The sequence below is a fragment of the Apteryx mantelli genome, chromosome 1 (assembly GCF_036417845.1).
Source record: "Apteryx mantelli isolate bAptMan1 chromosome 1, bAptMan1.hap1, whole genome shotgun sequence".
Classification (NCBI taxonomy): Eukaryota; Metazoa; Chordata; class Aves; order Apterygiformes; family Apterygidae; genus Apteryx; species Apteryx mantelli.
Window position 1 is genome coordinate 194,790,367 of NC_089978.1, and position 18,507 is coordinate 194,808,873.

Consider the following 18,507-nt stretch of genomic DNA (forward strand, 5'->3'; position numbering starts at 1 on the left):
AAAAAATGTTGGCATGTTCCTATTTCATAACAAAAAGTAGGAGTGGGGTCAAATATTCTGTGCTTGAGTTGAAAAGGAAAAGCACAGAGATATTGGATAAAAGGCATTTCATGGAAAGCTCAGGGAGAAGTCTTGCTGGCTGGGCACATCTTACATAGGGGAAATCTTAGGAGACTTTCTCAGTGGACTCAGGGGAGTTGATAGATGAAGATGGCAAGAACACTATCACCAGAATAATTCTACTTTTCTTTTATCAGACTTCAGTGTTGTTCTTTTGGGTATATTTTGTGTACTGAGGTCATGATACAGAGAATGGGGTTAGTCTAAGGGTAGAAAGCCGTAATTTGCTATGTCCCATGTCAAGTGTAATATAGTAGGAAATTCCTCTGTGAATGTTGCTTTCTATAGTAGTAAGAATCTAAATGCTTCTAGTTTTTTGGACCCTGTCCTTCTGGCCTCTTGTTTTAATCTTAGCTCTTCATAGTAGAATTCACAGTAAATTCAAGTAAATAAATATCAGGGATAAGAGACTTCTGGAACAAGTTATAGGGGTGTGGATCAGTGATACAGGTGAGCTATCAGACTGTCTCAAAACTTGGGAGTTCTGAATTCCCTTCCAAGTCATTATGCACCTAAATCCTATTTTCAAAAGTGACCTGACTATTTAGGAAAGTTAATGACACTGGAATACAAAAGTTCCATAATTAACTTTTCCAAAGGACACTTGGTCTTCTGAGAGTTTCAGTGACACAACTAAAACAATATTTAAATAAGTTCATGTAGGTAAGGCATGAAATGTTTGTTGTGGGTTTTTTTTGTTTTTTTTTTTTGCAACAGTAAGAACAGGGCAATAAACATATTACATGTATCACAAAGGGATGAATGAAAGAAAAATAGATATATTATATCCAGAGCACATGGTATAGCTACCTGATTGATAGCATTGGATATCACCCTTTTCAGGGCTATAATTTCTTTCTCTCTAGAACATGGGTATTTTTTATTTTTAACAATAATCCAACAACAGTAGATAGGGTGAGACTGAGATACATATAAAGATCTTGCTGAAGCAAAATTAGCTTAGATGTTTTAGACTTTGTGCACACCTGAACACTGTGAAATGATGCATGAAAAAATAGACATCTTTCAGAAGTTGTGCTAGGTTAGCTGTGCTGTACTGTGATGTGTATATTGGTGACTGTGTTATGGCCCTGGCCTTGGGACACAGGAGACGCAGCTTCAAAGCCCTGTTTTGACTGACCCATAACAGATTTATATCAGGTGAATTGCACTGGTCAGAGCAGGGCCTTGTGGAGGAAGCAACTTTGACAGAAGTCAGATTTGGAGTGATCTGAAGTAAGAAAAGTAAATTGAATTTATGAATTAGGGTCAGATCTCTGGTCTGTCTTATCCTAGGCCACTGCTCTGACCAGTGAGCTTTGAAGGGTCTCCCTTTTTCCTCTTGATCTGGTATTCTGTCTGGACTTCACTGGCAAAATATCATCGAAATTCATGTGCTTACGTGAAATACTTTGATATTTTTGAAAATACTTCCAGCAGAAAAACTCCTAGTAGCTGTTCTAGAGAAACAGTGAATAGGAGGCTACTGAGAGATATTTGTTAGAATTAGTCTTATAAACCTGTCATGGCATAATTTATTCTTTCCTTTCTGTGTAGGCTACAGTTTTCCTGCTGTAATGATTGTGAGAAAGCGTAGAGTGTTCTCTAAGCAAGTGAAAAACAGATTGGCTGTGAAATCTTGTTCTCCTAAGAATGCTAAAAGAGGTTACTTAAAAATTATGTAGGAAAGAAAAATAAGTGCCCATTAAAGATTAGAAGAATCTTGCTCTTAGAAACAAGATGGCCTGAGCTCTGCTACATGTTAAAGAAGCTTGCAAAAAAACCCAAACAAAGCCATAAAACAAACAAAAAAAGTGAAAAATCATTGGAACTATTAATTTAAAAAAAAATGCAGAGCCAGCAGTGTTCTCTGCATAGCCATCACCATATTCACTTCCTGTCCTCAAATCTGTAAGACTGCCCAGGCAGAGAAAGCACTTGAAGTTCTTCTTTGTCACATGTATCCATAAGGCTCAAATACTTGCCTGTATCTAATGCCTGGGGCATCACATGGCGCTGGTGAAGGGGTCGAAGGGTGAGTGACCCCTGGGAAAGTCAAGGCTCTCCTGACAGCTCTCCGCAGTCACCAGCGGCCCACACCTCCCCATGTGGGAGGCAAAAATACCACTTTTGCAGGCTCTGTCTTCCTTCTAGATAACAGATGTCAGCGTATGTACTAGATTCAAGGTAATGCCATGTCTAATGTCTTTGTTCCTTTTGCATTGCCTGTTCCAGAATTGTCCAGAAACAAAGCAAAATTTGTTACTTTTTGGAGTGGCATGGTGTTGAATTTTCCTTCCCTTCAAGAGCAGGGACTGATGTTTTTAATGTGATTTATCACTACAATTAAGCATTAGCTTTGTGCTGACTCCTCAGTCTGTGCCTTAATCAATGATGTTAAATAATGTTAGTTCTGGCTGTGAAGCACTTTTGCTGCTTTCTGGCCTTTTTCAACTTTTCTTTGGATATACAGGTGGGGCCAAACTTGGTTATTGGAGCATCAGCCTTTCAAGTTTTGTTAAAATCTAGGCTTTTTGCATCCATTTGTCTCTTGAGCTTATTTCGGTATGTTTGGCTATATAATCAGCACATCAAAAATTGTCATACAGTGGTCCAGCCAAAAGAACATTGCTTGATTTTTCTTCTCTAATGTTACTTAGTAAGGAATTCAATAAATAGTTTGGGGTTTTGAGCTTCAGTATACCAAATGCTGAACAAAAAACATTTTGCTCTCCTGTTTGCTGCTTTAGCCACTTCTTGGAGTTTGCCTATTGCTAAGGTTAAATGCTTTTTCTTATGTCTGCTAGAATCCTGGAGACGTTACAATGCAATATTGTTCCTGGCACAGAGCAATGAATGTGATCCTTACTGTGGGAACATTCCTGTGAAACCTGTGCTGGTTCAGAGGAGGTTTATTGTTGATATTCTCTTCAGTTTCAGGATGTGGCTTATAAAGCCATTATTGCACAGATAGATACCACCCCATTCCAAATTAAATTCCCTAGCATTTTGTTCTATAAACTTTCTCTCACTTCCTTTCATTCTTTCTTTTCTTGTTCACACACTTCAATCTTTCCTGATTATGTCTGTAACTTTTCTATAACTTTATGGTAACCTCTGTTTTGATTACCAGTTCTCTGGCTTTTCAGCAGAGCCTGGTCTTTGAGGCATAGTTCTCCATTTCACAGTCTCATAAAGGCTTTAGAAGAAACTGCATTGCATATACAAGCATACCTATATAGTAGTTAAAGCCTTGGCTTACTTGTGAAATAACCCTGGTCTGTCATGCAGATCACTGCCACCCAGCAATCCAACAATATTTAATTTGGGTCTTTCACTGTATGCTAGAAAGGGTTCTGTATTATATTGTGGTAGTGACACTAGAAAGTATTTTTCATAGTGCTTTCATAAGTCTGTTATTTCTCAGACCTGTCTTTTTCTGTCCTCTAAGTGCTGTGACAGTGATTTTTAATAAGAGCAATTTGTGAATATATCTTTTAGCTCCCTGCCAAAGCAAAATCAGGGAACCATGTTGCAGGTAGAACTAAGTGAAAGGGTGGACTTGTCTAGATGTGGCAACCAGTAGGCACACACAGTGGCAGCAAGTTCCCATCACCGGTGGATTTGGGTTGTGTTGTGGGATTTGAGCACAGGGAGGGGAGCAGCAGTAATGGCTGAACTGAAAAAAATGGAATAGTGAAGTCGCAGAGTGAGTGCAGGCTCTGAGATGAAGGCACTGGAGGTGGGCTCCAAGGTATGTGAGCAGGCTCAGGGTGTGAGTGATTTTTGGGGTAGGGTGGTTGATGGAGAGAATGGGGGCCCTGGCAGGGTGAGCGCTTATCCCCCGTTCCACGAGTGATCACTGGTGCTTTGTCTTTCACTTTGTTGTATCAGTCGGAGAAAGGCTCTGTGTCTGCACTAGTGATCTGTGAGGAACAGGAGTGCAAGGAGGAAAAGTTCTGAAGGAGTTTAATCATGTCTGCCTAAAGGACAAGTGCTTGCCACACAGGAGAACTAATAGGTGTTACTGCAGAAGCGCATTTGAGTACTGTGTAGAGAGCACAGATTTGAAATTTAATAAGCCAACTGCTGGCAGGGTCTGAAGTTTTTTGGATAGAAACTATATTAGAGCTCTTGGGAAACTGTTGCCCAGGGCTGGCAGTCTGTAGTGCAGGAGGCACTTGGAGGCTCACTGTGCTCTGCTGTTGACATTTTCTAAGCAGCTCTGCAGGCTATGGAAAAAGGATTTGGGCAGTTTTGGGGTGGAACTGAAAAGAGAAATGTTTTCACTTTGAGTGTAGGAGAAACTAGATGAGACTTCGAAAGGGTAAAAGCCTTTCTCAGATCCTACACTGACACCAGTGCTTAAAGACAGCAGACTCTATGCAAAAAAAAAAGGGGGGGGAAATTTAGAGTGAAAGATACCTTGTGACTTCTCGCTCTGCCCTGGGAATTCTGAGAAACTGCACTAAACCCACTTTTCCTGGACTGTATTTCACTTTCCTAAACTACTTTGTGCCTTGAGATCAAGTCTTGTCATTTGATACCAAGTACTCTGTTTACATTTAGGCAACATCTTTAAAACGCGAGAATTTCTTTTCAAACTTTTTTCAGAAATGACTTCAACTGCCAATTAAATGAAAAAAGATGTTTTATATTTCCCAGAAGAACTGTAGGCTTCTTAAAAGAATGGCTTATACATGCAGTCTCTTGGTATCTGATGGCTATTTTATGTAAAGACTAAGTTCTGACTGGTTGGGGAACAATATACTGGATCTGTTGGTCTGGTGTGTAGGGTTACAAAGGTGCTAAAAGGCTATGAATCTCTTTTTAGTCGGCTAGATCATGACCACATTTGCCGCTGTGACAAGATTCCAGCAAAAATTCAAGATATGCCTTCTAAAAAGAGGTTTTACACTTCCTGGAGTCAAGGAATTCCCAGGATCTCAGAGATCAGCAAAGATGGCAGAAACTGCCATGAGCCTTGGTCTGTTGTTCACAGTGGACTTTTAAGCTGTGATTCCTCGGGCACGTCTTTGATAACTGTGCTCCCTTAAACAGCTTTACCCCTGTGGGCTTTCAGTCTCCCTGCATGCAGTTCCCAGGACAGGCTCGCTGCACACCGCTTAAAAGGATGAGCTCAAAAAGCTGGGTTTAAGGAACAAGGGCTCTCACTGGTTTAGTTAGCGTGGCTGCTGGACGTGAAATAGTAGTCCCAGGGATAAAACAGTATGCAAAGAGAATCATAAATGATAGTCCCTGGGATAAAAAAATATGGAGAGAGAATCATAAAATATTCCTAGCAGAGCTTTTAAAGGAATGATTTTTGGAACTTCTGGTAGCTAGGAAATAGGCAAGACAGAAAACCATAGCTGGCTGCTGCAGAAGCAGTGAAATTGCACCACAGTATTACTAGCAGGCAAATGGATTTATTTGATTGTGAAAGAAAATTAAACAATGGGTTTCAGTATTAACCCTGTGCAAAAATTATGTATCATAAGAGGATGAAGAGTTTTGTTTGTTCCCAACAGTGTATTAATTCCTCTTTCAAACAAAACAAAACCAAACAAAGACTTGCTTGACAAGAGCATATTTTTCTCTGAGATCACTGATGCCTCAAATCAAGGAAATTCAGAATATCTTTCAATTGTTTTTCAACAATGGCAAATAAGCAAATCCATTTTCTGATTATTTTCAAAACAATAATAAAAAGCATTATAACTCTTTGAAAATATAAAACATTTGTTTCTGAACTACTGTCTAGCTCTTGTACTGTGTAATACTCTAAAATACATTATAGAAAAGTCCTTGATATAGGAGGATATGAAATAAAAGATTCTAATGATCTTTCTTTATCTCTAGAAGTTTCAGAATTACATGAAAAGATTTGTTTCATTAGGCTTGATGACATGGAATTGTTCAGTCATGCCATCATAGCATGATTCTTTTTTTCCTTAATCTGTAATTTAAAGAGTTACTTTTGTACTACTAGGTCTGCAAAACAGTTCTTTTTAAGGTGTTTTTTTTTTGTTTGTTTGTTTTTAATGATGGTGGAGGAGGGATGGCAAAAACATGCTTTTAGGGGCTTGTAACTAGTAATTTTTAATGTACTAAAACCTATTTATTATACACTCTTAAACCTAGCTCAATATAATCATTAATGAAGAGTCTTAATTTTGCAAAACTTAGGGTTTACTGAAGCTTTCAGGATAAAATATTCCTCGTAGATATCTATGTATATGCTTCAATAGCTTTGCATTAGGAGAAGGCATGATGTGCTTTCAGATCCATGTTTCTTGTTTCTTAAAGCTTGTTAACTTTATTGTATCTCTTCTTACCTCAAATGCAGTGATGGACAGAATATTTTTCTTGCATGAATAGACTTGTGCAGATTCAGAAGCCTGAAAAATTTTCAGCTCTTAAGGCTGAATTTCAATTTGAAGTTAATTCCAAAAGTATTGCAAAGGCAAAAAACATAATAGTATGATTTTAGAAAGAAAGAAGAAAAAAGTGATATGGATGTCTGTTACACTAGGGACAACACTTTATCTTAAGCAATATTATTTAAATTAATTTTGCATGTTGTTGTCCCCTTATTTGCATGCAGGGGACATCTGGCTGAGATGAAAGAGTCTTTTGATCAGGGGATTGAAAGGAAGGGGGAAATCTGGGCCAGAAGAGGTTGAAGACTTTGGGATGGATTGGATACTCAGATGTGTGACTATTTAGGAGAAGGCTTAAAGCAGAGGATACAGAGCGAGAAGGAGGAGAGGAGCGAGAAAGGTTTTGTTGTGGGCTGGAGAAGACGAGGTACTTGGCTGTACACTGGGGAGGGCTGGCGACCCTCGAAGGGGAGGGATGGACATTATGGAGAGATAGACACGTGTGGTGGGGCTCTGGGTTGGGAAGCACTGGGCAGGTGTGGGGCAGGTCTTGGGGGTTAGGATCTGAGCCTGGCTGTGCCTGGGTAGGTGAGCTCTGGACCAGGAGGAGTAAGTAACCACCGTGCCATGCCTGTTTGCTCTAATTCAGATTCTGGCTTGAGTGGAAAGATTTATGTACGCAATTGTCTTGCTCCATTTCATCCATCCCTAGAGGATGGTTTACCACTTTGCTATGACTTTTTGCAAGGGGGGCACTCCACACTATTGTCATCTGGTGGATTTTATTTGGTTTGTTTTTGCTGTTTTTATTGTTGGAGACATAGTAGCCCTTATCAGTCATAAAATAGTGAATCACTCTGTTTTAAGCAAGCAATGTTAATAACAATGGAAAACAAGCATCATTATAAAAACAGATTTTAAAGACAATAAATGCTTCATCTCCAGCTTTTAACCAGGAAATTACCCCTTCAGGGAGCTCCTGCCATAGAGACTTCTCCTGGGTCTGTAGCTTATTGCAGGTAAATATTCTATGCTTCGCTGCAGAGCTGAGCTATTACCATGGCTATTGCAAGTAAAATTTCAGTTCCTTTTTGCTTCCACAGTGAGTGTGCAGCACGTGTCTCTCTAGAACAGCACTGTGTGCGTCAGCACATGGAATTATCAAAGGACACGTAGGGCACATTTCAACAAGTGTTGCTTTTCATCTTGCTTGTTTTTTATCTCTTATGCTATTTTAGAGCAAAATAAATATATTGGTATTTCTCTAAGCAACTGTTATCTTAATTGCATTTAAACTGATATTAACTCAAGTCAGTAAATGATAGTGAAAACCGGTGAAGGGTTAGTTGCTGATGAAATATAAATTCATTTTTGTTTTTCTTTTATGTGCATCTGCAATGCAGAGCTAAAGTTTGAACCAAGTGAATTATTTTTTGTGGAATATATTCTATAAAAATAATTGCTTCAGTAAGGAGCAATTATTGCATGCAATGAAAACAAGGTTCCAGAAGAATCTTGACTCCCTCTGCACAGATGTGAGAAAGATATTTGGAATAAGGGGCACTCTGAGCACATGATTAGGACACAGTTGGACTTTCCACTGAAGTCTTTTCACTGGGACCTAACACTGTGTGCTAGGGACTTTATGTTCATAGTTAGACACTTGATATCACATATCCTTTGGTTATGAAAATACTTATTCCTTTGATTTTTCCCTACTTCTAATGTGTTCAGAAAGTTATTTTTGTGCCAAATTCATTCACCCAATTAACAGAAAGAAAGTTAATGAAGTCTTAAAGTCTATTCTTACTGATTTATAGACAGGTGGGATGGTACAGGTCAGGGAGATGCCATAGTGGACCACATTCATCCGATGTGCTGTTTCCAGTAGTGTTTGGTGTGAGCTGAAGAAAGGTACAGTAGTTTGTGTAAATTAATTCAAAATATATTTTCTTCCAATCCTCTGTAGAACTTTTCAGAAAAAGTTACAACTCTTTGTAACAAGATACTGTACACTTTTCAAGCTGTTTTACTTGAATTCAAAATCAGAGAACGTAAGGAGAATTATCTTATAGAGAATGTCTGTGGAGTGGCCATAGGCGGTGCAGAGCCAACCTTATCAACTAAACGCAGGAGGGTGGGTCGTTCCTTAGACTTGAGGTTTTGTTCTGGCCAGCAACCAAACCGTGTTCCACTAAGGAGAAGTGGTGTCAAACACTACTCTGCTGTAGTGTAAACAGGGCCAGAGGCTAAAGTGGATAAATAGAACTGACTGACAACAAATAACGCTAAGCAGAGTCTGTAGTGATCTGAAGACTGATACATATCGTGAAGAATCAACAAGAGAGATACAGAGGTCTTCTGATTGCCCTATAGGTTGACTGCGAGGACGGTCCATATACACGTGCTCTACTGCAAACTGAAGGTCTTCTCTCTGATTAGACAACAGTTTGGGTAGCTGTAAACAAACAGATTGGGTATGTCAAAAGGGCCACAAACTCTCTCTGACTTGATGAAAAGAATTTGTCTCCATGCTTAAATTTGTTAGAAGGAGGAATGTCTCCAGATGACAAGGGAGACTTTCTCTTTGGTGAAGCAACTCTTGCTGATTTTTATCTGTTTTGTATATCTGCAATCTCTGGTCTGAGCATAACTTTCCTGTTTTTATACAGAAGTTGATAAACTCTCTATGCTGTCTGATACTGAACATGAGCCCTTCAATCTTTTATGATCCTGAAACCAGAAAATAGTGACCAGACCAATAGAACCAGTGCTTCTAAGTATCGTGATACTGTTAAATCAATGTTGTAATGGAGATTTATGCAGCTGTACGTGGGGATAAGAGTGTCTCTCTCAGCTCAGCACCTGCTTGCCAGGTGACTTGATCTTGCTGAAGTCTGGGACCTGTTCAGTCAAGGGAACTTGAGCCTGTGACAGAAGTCACAGTTAAAGGAGGTTTTGGAGTATGGGGATCTGTTTCCTTTGCTGAAATATGGGACCCCTTATCCCAGCATAGCCTACTCTTTTTCCTGCGCTCCCCGAAAACCCATAGGCACCCAGGGGGTTCATCTACCCATATGTAGACATCTGCATCCGAGCTGCTCAAGCCTGACTCTTTGTATAGTCACTGAAGAGAAATAGGCACAGCTAGGGTTAGTGGCTGCTGAAGCTGTTGACAACAACAACTGATTCAGAAAATCAGTGCTTTCTAATCGTGCTGGGTAGCACTTTCGTGGGATAAGTGCTGTGGAATTGGAAACCTGAAACCTCTGCCTCCACCTCTTCATCCTCTCCTCAGCACTGCAGGAGTGCAGAGGCTCTGCAGATACCACCACCCTTGCCACAGGAGAGGCTTGGAAGCGGAGATAAGCACACTGGGCCTGGGCAGTGTGGTCTGCTTGTAGGGAAACCCACTAGTATCATAGTTTCTTAGAAACTTAAATAGTGTCAATACCTGATCATTTAGTTGATGCTCATTATCATGTCCATTTAGAATCTTGGTTCTACCATGGTATTAATATAGTGATCATCACTGGGCAGAATGCATAATCAGCAGTTGCTAAGATTTCTTCCTATTTTGGCCACTGGGATTTCCTGCAAGAACTGTGAACTATTAAGTGCCGTGAGCCTCCTCGTAAAGGTCTGCAGTACTTCTGAAGTTGAGTTCCCACATAAAGTTGGACTTGGGAGTTTCTGCAATTTTCCTTTGTGGCTGGCATTTGGCAGGAAGGACGTTGGTGCCATTGAATCTGCCATGAGGAGGGCAGATTTATTTTTCCAATACTATTTTCCTCCGATTGTATAAGGCAGCCTGCTGTTAGCGTGACTAAATACCTCTAGATTTCTCCTGTAGTTTGTTTAGGAGAACATTACCAAGGTGTCTATGAAATTTAAAAGCCTAGTTCTAAAAGCAAGTGAGACTATGCTTTTAACTTCCTTAAGTGCTTTGATGGAAGCTTACTTTTCACCTTACGTTTGTTCCTCAAGTTGGGCCTTTCCTAGATAAATCTTCTTTAGTTGGAGAACACTTAGTTTTCAGGAGAGGTTCTACGGTTGAATATGCAGCAAATGACACTGCTTTGTCCAGGTTTTCTCTCCTGAGCCTACAGTCTTAGTCATATTGATGGACTTCTGTGCCTGCACGCAAAAGGGACTTCTAACATTGATCAGTCCAGCCATTGGTTTTGGTCGAGGTGTGTGTCTTGCATGGATTATAGTGTTGAATCTAAGAAGCTCCTCTTTCTCAAGGAAAGCTATGTTAATCAAACTAATCCAAACATTTACTAATTTTTGTGGTTAAGTTGGGGTTTTTTTGTTTGTTTGTTTTTGTCCTGATAGAAAAATTTTCGTCTGCAGTCACATAGACTGGCACTGAATGGAAGCTGATTGGAACATATGGAAACAAAGGCTGGGACACTACTGAAATTCTGTGTTTTGGGAAAACTAAAATCCTGAAATAAATAGATTTTTGTCCTGTGGAACTAGTGAGGCTTAGTTTCCAGTGGAGTTGGTTTCCTGACTGACTCTGCAACTGGATTATATTAAGGCTGCGATGTCAACTCAGCCAGTTTTATATGCACAGGTATCCACCTAGGAAAATAAAAATAAAAATTTGATTGAAGTTTTTCCTGTGGTTATAATAGGAATTTTTATGTCTATTAAGGAATGTGTTCAACACGGCACTCTCTTATTCAGCAGAAGCCTTTATAATTTACCTCTTCTCTATCTAATTACTTGCTTTCACAAAGCACACAGGATAACTTTGTTTCTTCTATCCTTCTGCTAAGCTGAGTTGAAATGGCTAACTGGTTGCAAAGTTATTAAGCGGGGACTCGCATGCACACACACACAACGTGTTCATGTGAATCTTATTTCCTTTGGGAAGCCCAGCTAAATACCTCAGACACCTTACATTGTTTTGTAGGCATTCCCTCATAGGTTTAGAAGTCCTTCTTAATTTTTCCCACGTGTACAATGAAATCATTGCTATTTATAATGTTAGATTTAACATTCTTATTATGTTTACTCAGACTGAGATATAATTTGATCTTCCTCTCTCATCAGCTTACTGTTAACCATAAAATTTTGACATTAGATCAATGTTAATATGGATAATAATGCTATGTTGGCAGTGTTTACTGCTGTTTTAAATCTTCTCTCCACTTTTTTTTTATGCATATAAATTACGTATTTGTTTTTTTTCTGGGGCAGGCATGTTCTCTCTGACAGCAGTTTGCATGCAGTTTATTCAAGTAGTCCTTAATCCTAATCTGTAGTCTCTTAGAAAAAAATGATAAGTTTGTTTTTAATAGCTTTTTAATTTGTTACCACCTCTGTTTGTTCATACATTTGAGACCTTCGTATGTATCTTCGTAAGTGCAGTCCCTCAGCACAGATCCTGATTTTAGGATACCAAAAAAGAAAAAGCCCACACATCAGAAAGTTCAGGTATTTCCCTCAGTGTACAAAATAAGCACTCTTCTTTTGCTGTTTTATTCTTTTTTAAATGCATTTAAACAGTTAATTATTTAAATGGATTTAATTTAACCACAGTACTTACTGTTTAGTTCCTTTGTTTTTAGTTCTCACTGGATCATATCAAAAAGTAGCGTGTTCTGCTGGTACATTTTTCAGATACAGTAGTGGCCCCATTTCATCACACAATTGCATGTATTGTCTTTGGGGCAAAAACTATTCCAGAATTTAGTGAAGTCTTCACATACTCCATTGAGAGTTAGGGCTTGATGTTACTGAAAAGATAAAATATTTAATCTGGATTTGAAATGTGATTTGAACCCAGTGATTACATTGTTCTGCTATGTCGGTAACTGTCTACATACTTGTTGATAAACAATTCTATGTTTAAAACAAAACCATCCAAACCCCCAAGCAAAACAGAAAAGAGGTGATTTATCATCATAATCTTTTGACAGTAATACACCAAAGGACTATACAGGATTATACTGTGCCATTTATAAAATAATACTGCATTATTTACCAGTCTTACTATATCTGCTCAGCTGACACTGAATATTGGAAGGGGAGTGGTTGTTGAAAGTGGTAGACTTGCTCTATATCATCTGTTGTAAGGAATGGAAATATATTTCTGTCATGTTGCTTTCTGTTACTTCACCCTGTGTATTCAAGTAGTGCCTAGGGGCTAGTGCAGAAGTAGCTACAGTGTTGCTTACGTATTAAAGGCTCTGTTGCCTGCCGATGTCTCTAGCACTAGGCTCTGCGCTCATGCTGTCCGGTGACAGGACGAGCCCAAGGCTGGGGGATTCTTCAAGATCATTAAACTAAGCAGGTGCAAACTGAAGTAATATTCTTTCCATATAACTTTCTATGTGTAAAACTCTTCACCATTTTGTAACTGCTGGAGCTTCATCTCCCTTAGGTATGTTGCTGAAAGGTGTCCTGGGAGGTGCAGAACACGAAGAGCTTCCCCTGTTAATAGCTGAACATCTCCGCAGAGCTGCTCTGTGCCCCTGATGAATGGCTTGCAATGTCGTGTGTAGAGCAATGTAGAAGCTAAGACCTTTTCTTTTTTTTTTTTTTAATTGAAGTTGAAAGACATCATTGCAATAACTTAATAATTAGCTATTGTGGTTCATTGTATCTCTTAAAGAGAGAAATCTGTCTTTTGAAGTTTAACTTTCAGATAATGACCAACGCAGATGTAAAAAGATTTTTTGGATGGCAGAATTAAGTACTTGTTTTTCAGTCCCTCTTATCATTTGTGTGTGCATGTGTAGGCTTGCTCAAAATATGTAGTTTTTCTAGGCATTCATTAGGTAAAAGATGACGCAGAAGAATTTGTTGCATAAAACAGAATCCAAATTCTGAGTGAATTACAGAAATGCAATATAAACTATACAGCAATATATCAAAATTCAGTTCAAGAACAAATAATAATAGAAAAAACAGTCCTGTGGTCAATAAATCAGTCTGGTCTAAAAAAATCCTCTTTATATGTTGAACAGAGTAAAGACTTCGACTTTTTTTCTGCCAGCTGACTCCTTTCTGTGCAAATGAAATAAGGAAACGGATGGTTGAAGAAAGGGAATGCTTGTGGAAAACCTCTAACAGAAGGTGATAAGAGTTGTTTACAAGGAGAACACAAAATTCAAAGGACTTCAAGAGAGCTCAATTACTCAGGGTTATTTTCCGCTGTCCTGCCAGCCCAGTCCCCTGCCTGTATTTCTGGGCTGCTTGGCTCCGTGGCAGGCCACCAGCTCCCGTGGGGCATGTTCCCAGCCCCCAGCTACCTCACTCCCTGGGTACTCTTCTTCACAGCTGACCAGCCGAGCTCCTGGCAGTCTCACGGGTCCTGGTTTCTCAGCTCCGAGCTGGCTGACCTGGACAACAGGGAAGTTCCCATGCTTGGCATTTCAGACATTTCCTTACAATGAAACATTGCTCTCCTTCACTTTTATTTCTGTATCATCCAAGTCAATGGACCCTATGGGACCTTTTTGGAACAGGCCCCTCCATGGCAGTACTGCCTGGGAAGCCATCCTTGGGGCTTCCTTTCCACCTTGCATCTGTGTTAGCTCCTCTCTGGGTGATGGCTTTCAGTCCGTGACACAGAGAGGTGCCACTTCAGAGATCCTGGCTCCGTTCAGTGAGGGAGATGAGAACCCTGGTGGAAAACTAACACGCAGATGTATAACTGTTCATGTCAGTGTCTCAGGGGACTTGACTTTGTAGCATCAGTGTAGGCTTTGTGGCTTGGTTGTTGTGGGGGGTTGTTCTGAATGTAAACACATGATCCCGCAAGATGAGAATCTAAAGTTTTGCTCTTACTATAGTTTCTCCCTGATATGTTCATCATTTCAACTTTTTTCATCAGTAGCATTTGTTAAAGTTAATTAAAAGTCAGTGAAGTTGAGGAGAACTGAGCCAGAAAAAGTGTAAAATCAAGGAGCTCTAGCTTAGTAATAAGTGCTATTTCCCTTCACTGTTCTCTAGTGCCTGAAAAAAGGCCCTGCAGTATTTTATTTGGTTGCTGTCCTACAGATCAATAATTTGTGGCAGCTGTTGCCAGAGACAACAAAGCTATAGAAGCTGGAGATCTCCACATCATGCATGATTGGAAGTCTGGAAGCTTTCCACACTTTTAAGTGGGAAATAGCACTACTGGAGGCAAAATAAATTCCTTTTGGTAGTTTCCAAATCATATGGTTTACTGCACAGTCACTTAGAGATTACCAGTAGCACCAAAAATGCCTTAAAAAAACTTTATTGCCCTTACAGAACAGGCGACTTGGAGAGTAAAGCAAAATTTAAATAAATAAATAAAAATCCTTCCCCATCTTTGAAGATGATCAAGATCATCCTCTCCTTTCCCTCTGGAGACTTGACTGTATGGGGTCAGTTTTCTTAACATGGTGGGAGGTTGGTTAGACTTCCCCTCTCAAGATGAGCATGTCATTCCAATATAACTGGAGAACCTCACAGATTTAATGGATTCATTTTTCTTTCCCACAGTTTCTACTGTGGAAAAGGAGCATTAAGCTCAAAATGAAATATTTCTGTAGTGGCAAGAGAGAATAAAGATTTTTGTTTTAATGGATCAGCATAAAGAATGTATACAAGTCTGCCTCTGTTAGTAGGTCACAATTTCCTGCTTGCACAGTTTTCCTTGAGAGAAATTATTCTATAACAGAAATTCATATCTGTACAAAATTTTAATATTTCATTATTCAATTTCTATATTAAAAATTGTACTATGATTTAGACACACATATCCAGGCAAAGTAAAACATACACTTTTTTTTTTTTTTTGGTGATAAATTAGAGTCACAGAATAGTTGGTGTTGGAAGGCACCTCTGAAGATCATCTGGTCCAGCCCCCCTGCTGTGCTAGAGCCAGTTGCTCAGGACACTGTCCAGATGGCTTTTGAATATTTCCAAGCATGGAGTCTGGGCAACCTGTTCCAGTGCTCGGTCACCCTCACAGTGAAAAAGTGTTTTCTTAGGTTCAGATGGACTTTCCTGTGTTTAAATTTGTGCCCATTGACTCTCATCCTGTCCGTGGGCACCACTGAGAAGAGTCTGGCTCTGTCCTCTTTACACCTTACCATCAGGTATCTATAAACTTTGATTAGATCTCCACTTGAGGGGGAAATTGAGGAAATAGCTGCTTGAAGAGTAGCAATGATTGAGGAGCACATCCTTTTCTCCTGCAATGTGAATGTATAACAGAGCTTTGAATACCATATATTTTTGTTGCTTTAAATATTTCATGCTTGCTTGTGGAGAAATGTATTGAAGTTAATATTGTAAGTGAATCTATTACTTGAACAAAGTCTTGCGCGTTTTGTGAGCAAATCATAACAATGCTAAAATTTATGGAAGATACTGTCTGACATTTTCTCTGCGCTAATTTACATTGTCTGAACAGCTGTGTAAGATAAACTTTGTCGTATGAAGAGATTACCTGTCTTTGTAGAATAAACCAATGGCAAAACTCAAACTAGAAAACATAGATTCTTAATTCTACTGGCCAGCTAAATCTAACTATAAGATTATGGTCCTACAAAAACAGTAAATAGGAAACAGGTTTTAGTCCTTTCTGGAAGTTGTTTTACTAAGTGTTGCGGGTAGACTTCTTAAAGGATTTCAGAGGAAGTCTTTCAATAGTCTTTCAAGAGTCAATTTCTCTACAGTGCAAAACACTGAATGAGCAAAAATAATGTTAATGAAATAGATTATCATGAAATTATGAAATAGAGTATTATGAAATATCAGATACCAGATTATGAAACCCAGATACTGCATGGGCTATTTGGGCTTTTCAACAAAATATGTGCGTCAGTATACTGAGAACTTGGCAGAGGGCCTGGACTTTGTGACACCTTAAAGGATGTCATTGGAAGGCTCTCTGGTTTTGCACTTTCCTTAGAAACAGTGCTGTGGAAAGTTCAGATTTGCTCATTAGTGCAAAAATTATTCTTAAACCATTGCACATTAACACTAGGAGTTTTGTTCCAGCAATTTGTGCTTAAAGGTGCTGGGAGCTGTTAGCAACTGAAAGCGGTGTTTATAGTTCTAAATTGTCAGAATAACTAGTTCAGCCCTCTAAATAGCAAAACTTCTGTCCTTGAAAGACGGTCCTTGTCCGAGGTTTTGGGCCACTTCCATTATAGCATGGTCAAAAAGAATTTGGACATGGTTCTGAGCACCCAGCCACGTGACTGGAAATATTTATTATCATTGAACAGGTTAGTCATCACCTAAGGGTTGATTTGAGTCACAGTGCGCCAGTGTCCTGTCTGCCAATGGAGAGAATAAAAGCTGCCTATTACAGAGCATGTTATGAGATGTCTCATGCCAGGGTATGGGCTCTCCCATGGCCTTGTTCCAGAGATGAAATACATTTAAATGTTCCTGACAGCTGGTGGTGCTAATTATTCTCCTGCTATGTGCAGAATACAGAGTCAGTTTGACTGGGGAGTGGAAAGCAGTGATGGACAATGTTTTGCCCCAACAGCGGTTACTGTTGGAGGAGCCCAGTGTGCATTGTAGATGCCCCCTCAATCCTCTGCACCAGGACAGGGAGGACAAGGAGATCAGGCTCTGTAGAGCCTCTTGACTTTTTTTTTTTGGTGGGAGAAGGGGGGGGGGCACCTCCTTCCTTGCTATAGCTGTGGCCCAGGGGTGTAGAGGGTCCATACCGACACTGCTGGGCACAATCATTGTGTGAGCCTGGGGCTACGTTCCCCCTCCCCAAGAACGGGGGAGCTAACAAGGCAGAGGAGGATTGCGTCTGTGAGTCATACTTGGCTTTCCCATTTGCTTGCAGGCCACCGGTGTCCCAGGCTGCTGGCTATTTGGTTCCGTAGTGATTTGGCATGTTGGGACCCTCCCGTGGAAGGTTCTGCAAGTGCAAAATGTTGCTCTTTTTTCCAGCCAGCTGATCACAGTGACATTGCATATTTCACAAACAGTAGAAAAATCTTTAGCAAACAGAGCAGTAGGAGTGTTTGGTAATGGTTAATCTGCAAAAGATCAGAAATGAGTTTTTAGCTTTTTTTGTTTTTTTGTTTTTGTTTTTTGTAAAGTGCCTTATTTAATGGACCTGTGCATTTCCCTTCTTCTTGTCCACTGGCAGCACTTTTCAGTATTTGCCACCTTTGTAGCTGCATATGCTTGCTCAGTGAGACTTACTAAAAACGTTCCAATTTTTTACTCCTCCAGATAGCCATTCTTAAAGATGACTGTTAATGTCTGCTAGCTTCTGAACCATCAACTTACTGCTTCACTGCTCTTGCTAGCACAAGACATGAGCTTGACTCCCCCCCCCCCCCCAAAATTCCTTTTGTCTGCAGTAGGATTGGAACGAGTCTGCTTAGGTCTTTGTCTCTACACTTTAACATTTTTTAATTACTAAGTCTCAGGAAAAAATGCACTCAATAAACTCAAAAATACACTTGCAGGGGCTAAGAAACACTAAATTTAGATGGTTTACAAGAATAAAGAAAAATAAAGGAAAATATTTTTTTGGTTGCTAGGATGCCTTTATATTATGGAGATCAGCATAGTTTGGGGTGTTTCATTTAATTTGCATATGTGACTTCTTTAATGTGGTTAGATCATTGCTACAGTGTATTCTGACAATAGGTGTAAGTAAAAAACACTTGGGTAGCACTTTGATGTGAAAATGTGTACAGTGGCCCAGGATTTTAATTTGTCTTTGAAGGATAAAATAACGAGAGTTAGTGATAGAAATTCATGGTTATTCTTTATTGAAAATGCCATACATAGCATCTACTGGGACATTTGTCCCAGAAATTTATTCTGCATGATGTGTTTGCAAAGAAACACTTTGCATCTTGTGCAGCTGAGAAAAGAAGTGTGAATTCAACACAGAAATTCTAGTGCGAGTGTTAAAGCATGGATGAGGATTTTATCATCACGGAGGGAAATGTATGTCTGGTTCTTTGTCTTCTGCATTTTGTGACAAAGGAATTCCCATTTGAATTGCTCTGCTCTATTCAAA

The 18,507-nt window shown here is 39.5% G+C and overlaps 1 protein-coding gene across 4 annotated transcripts in view; it reads left to right on the forward strand.

Moving 5' to 3' along the window:
- ST7 (suppression of tumorigenicity 7) overlaps positions 1 to 18,507 on the forward strand; it is a 164,382-nt gene that overhangs the window by 28,340 nt on the left and 117,535 nt on the right. The gene's annotated exons all lie outside the window — the stretch shown is intronic.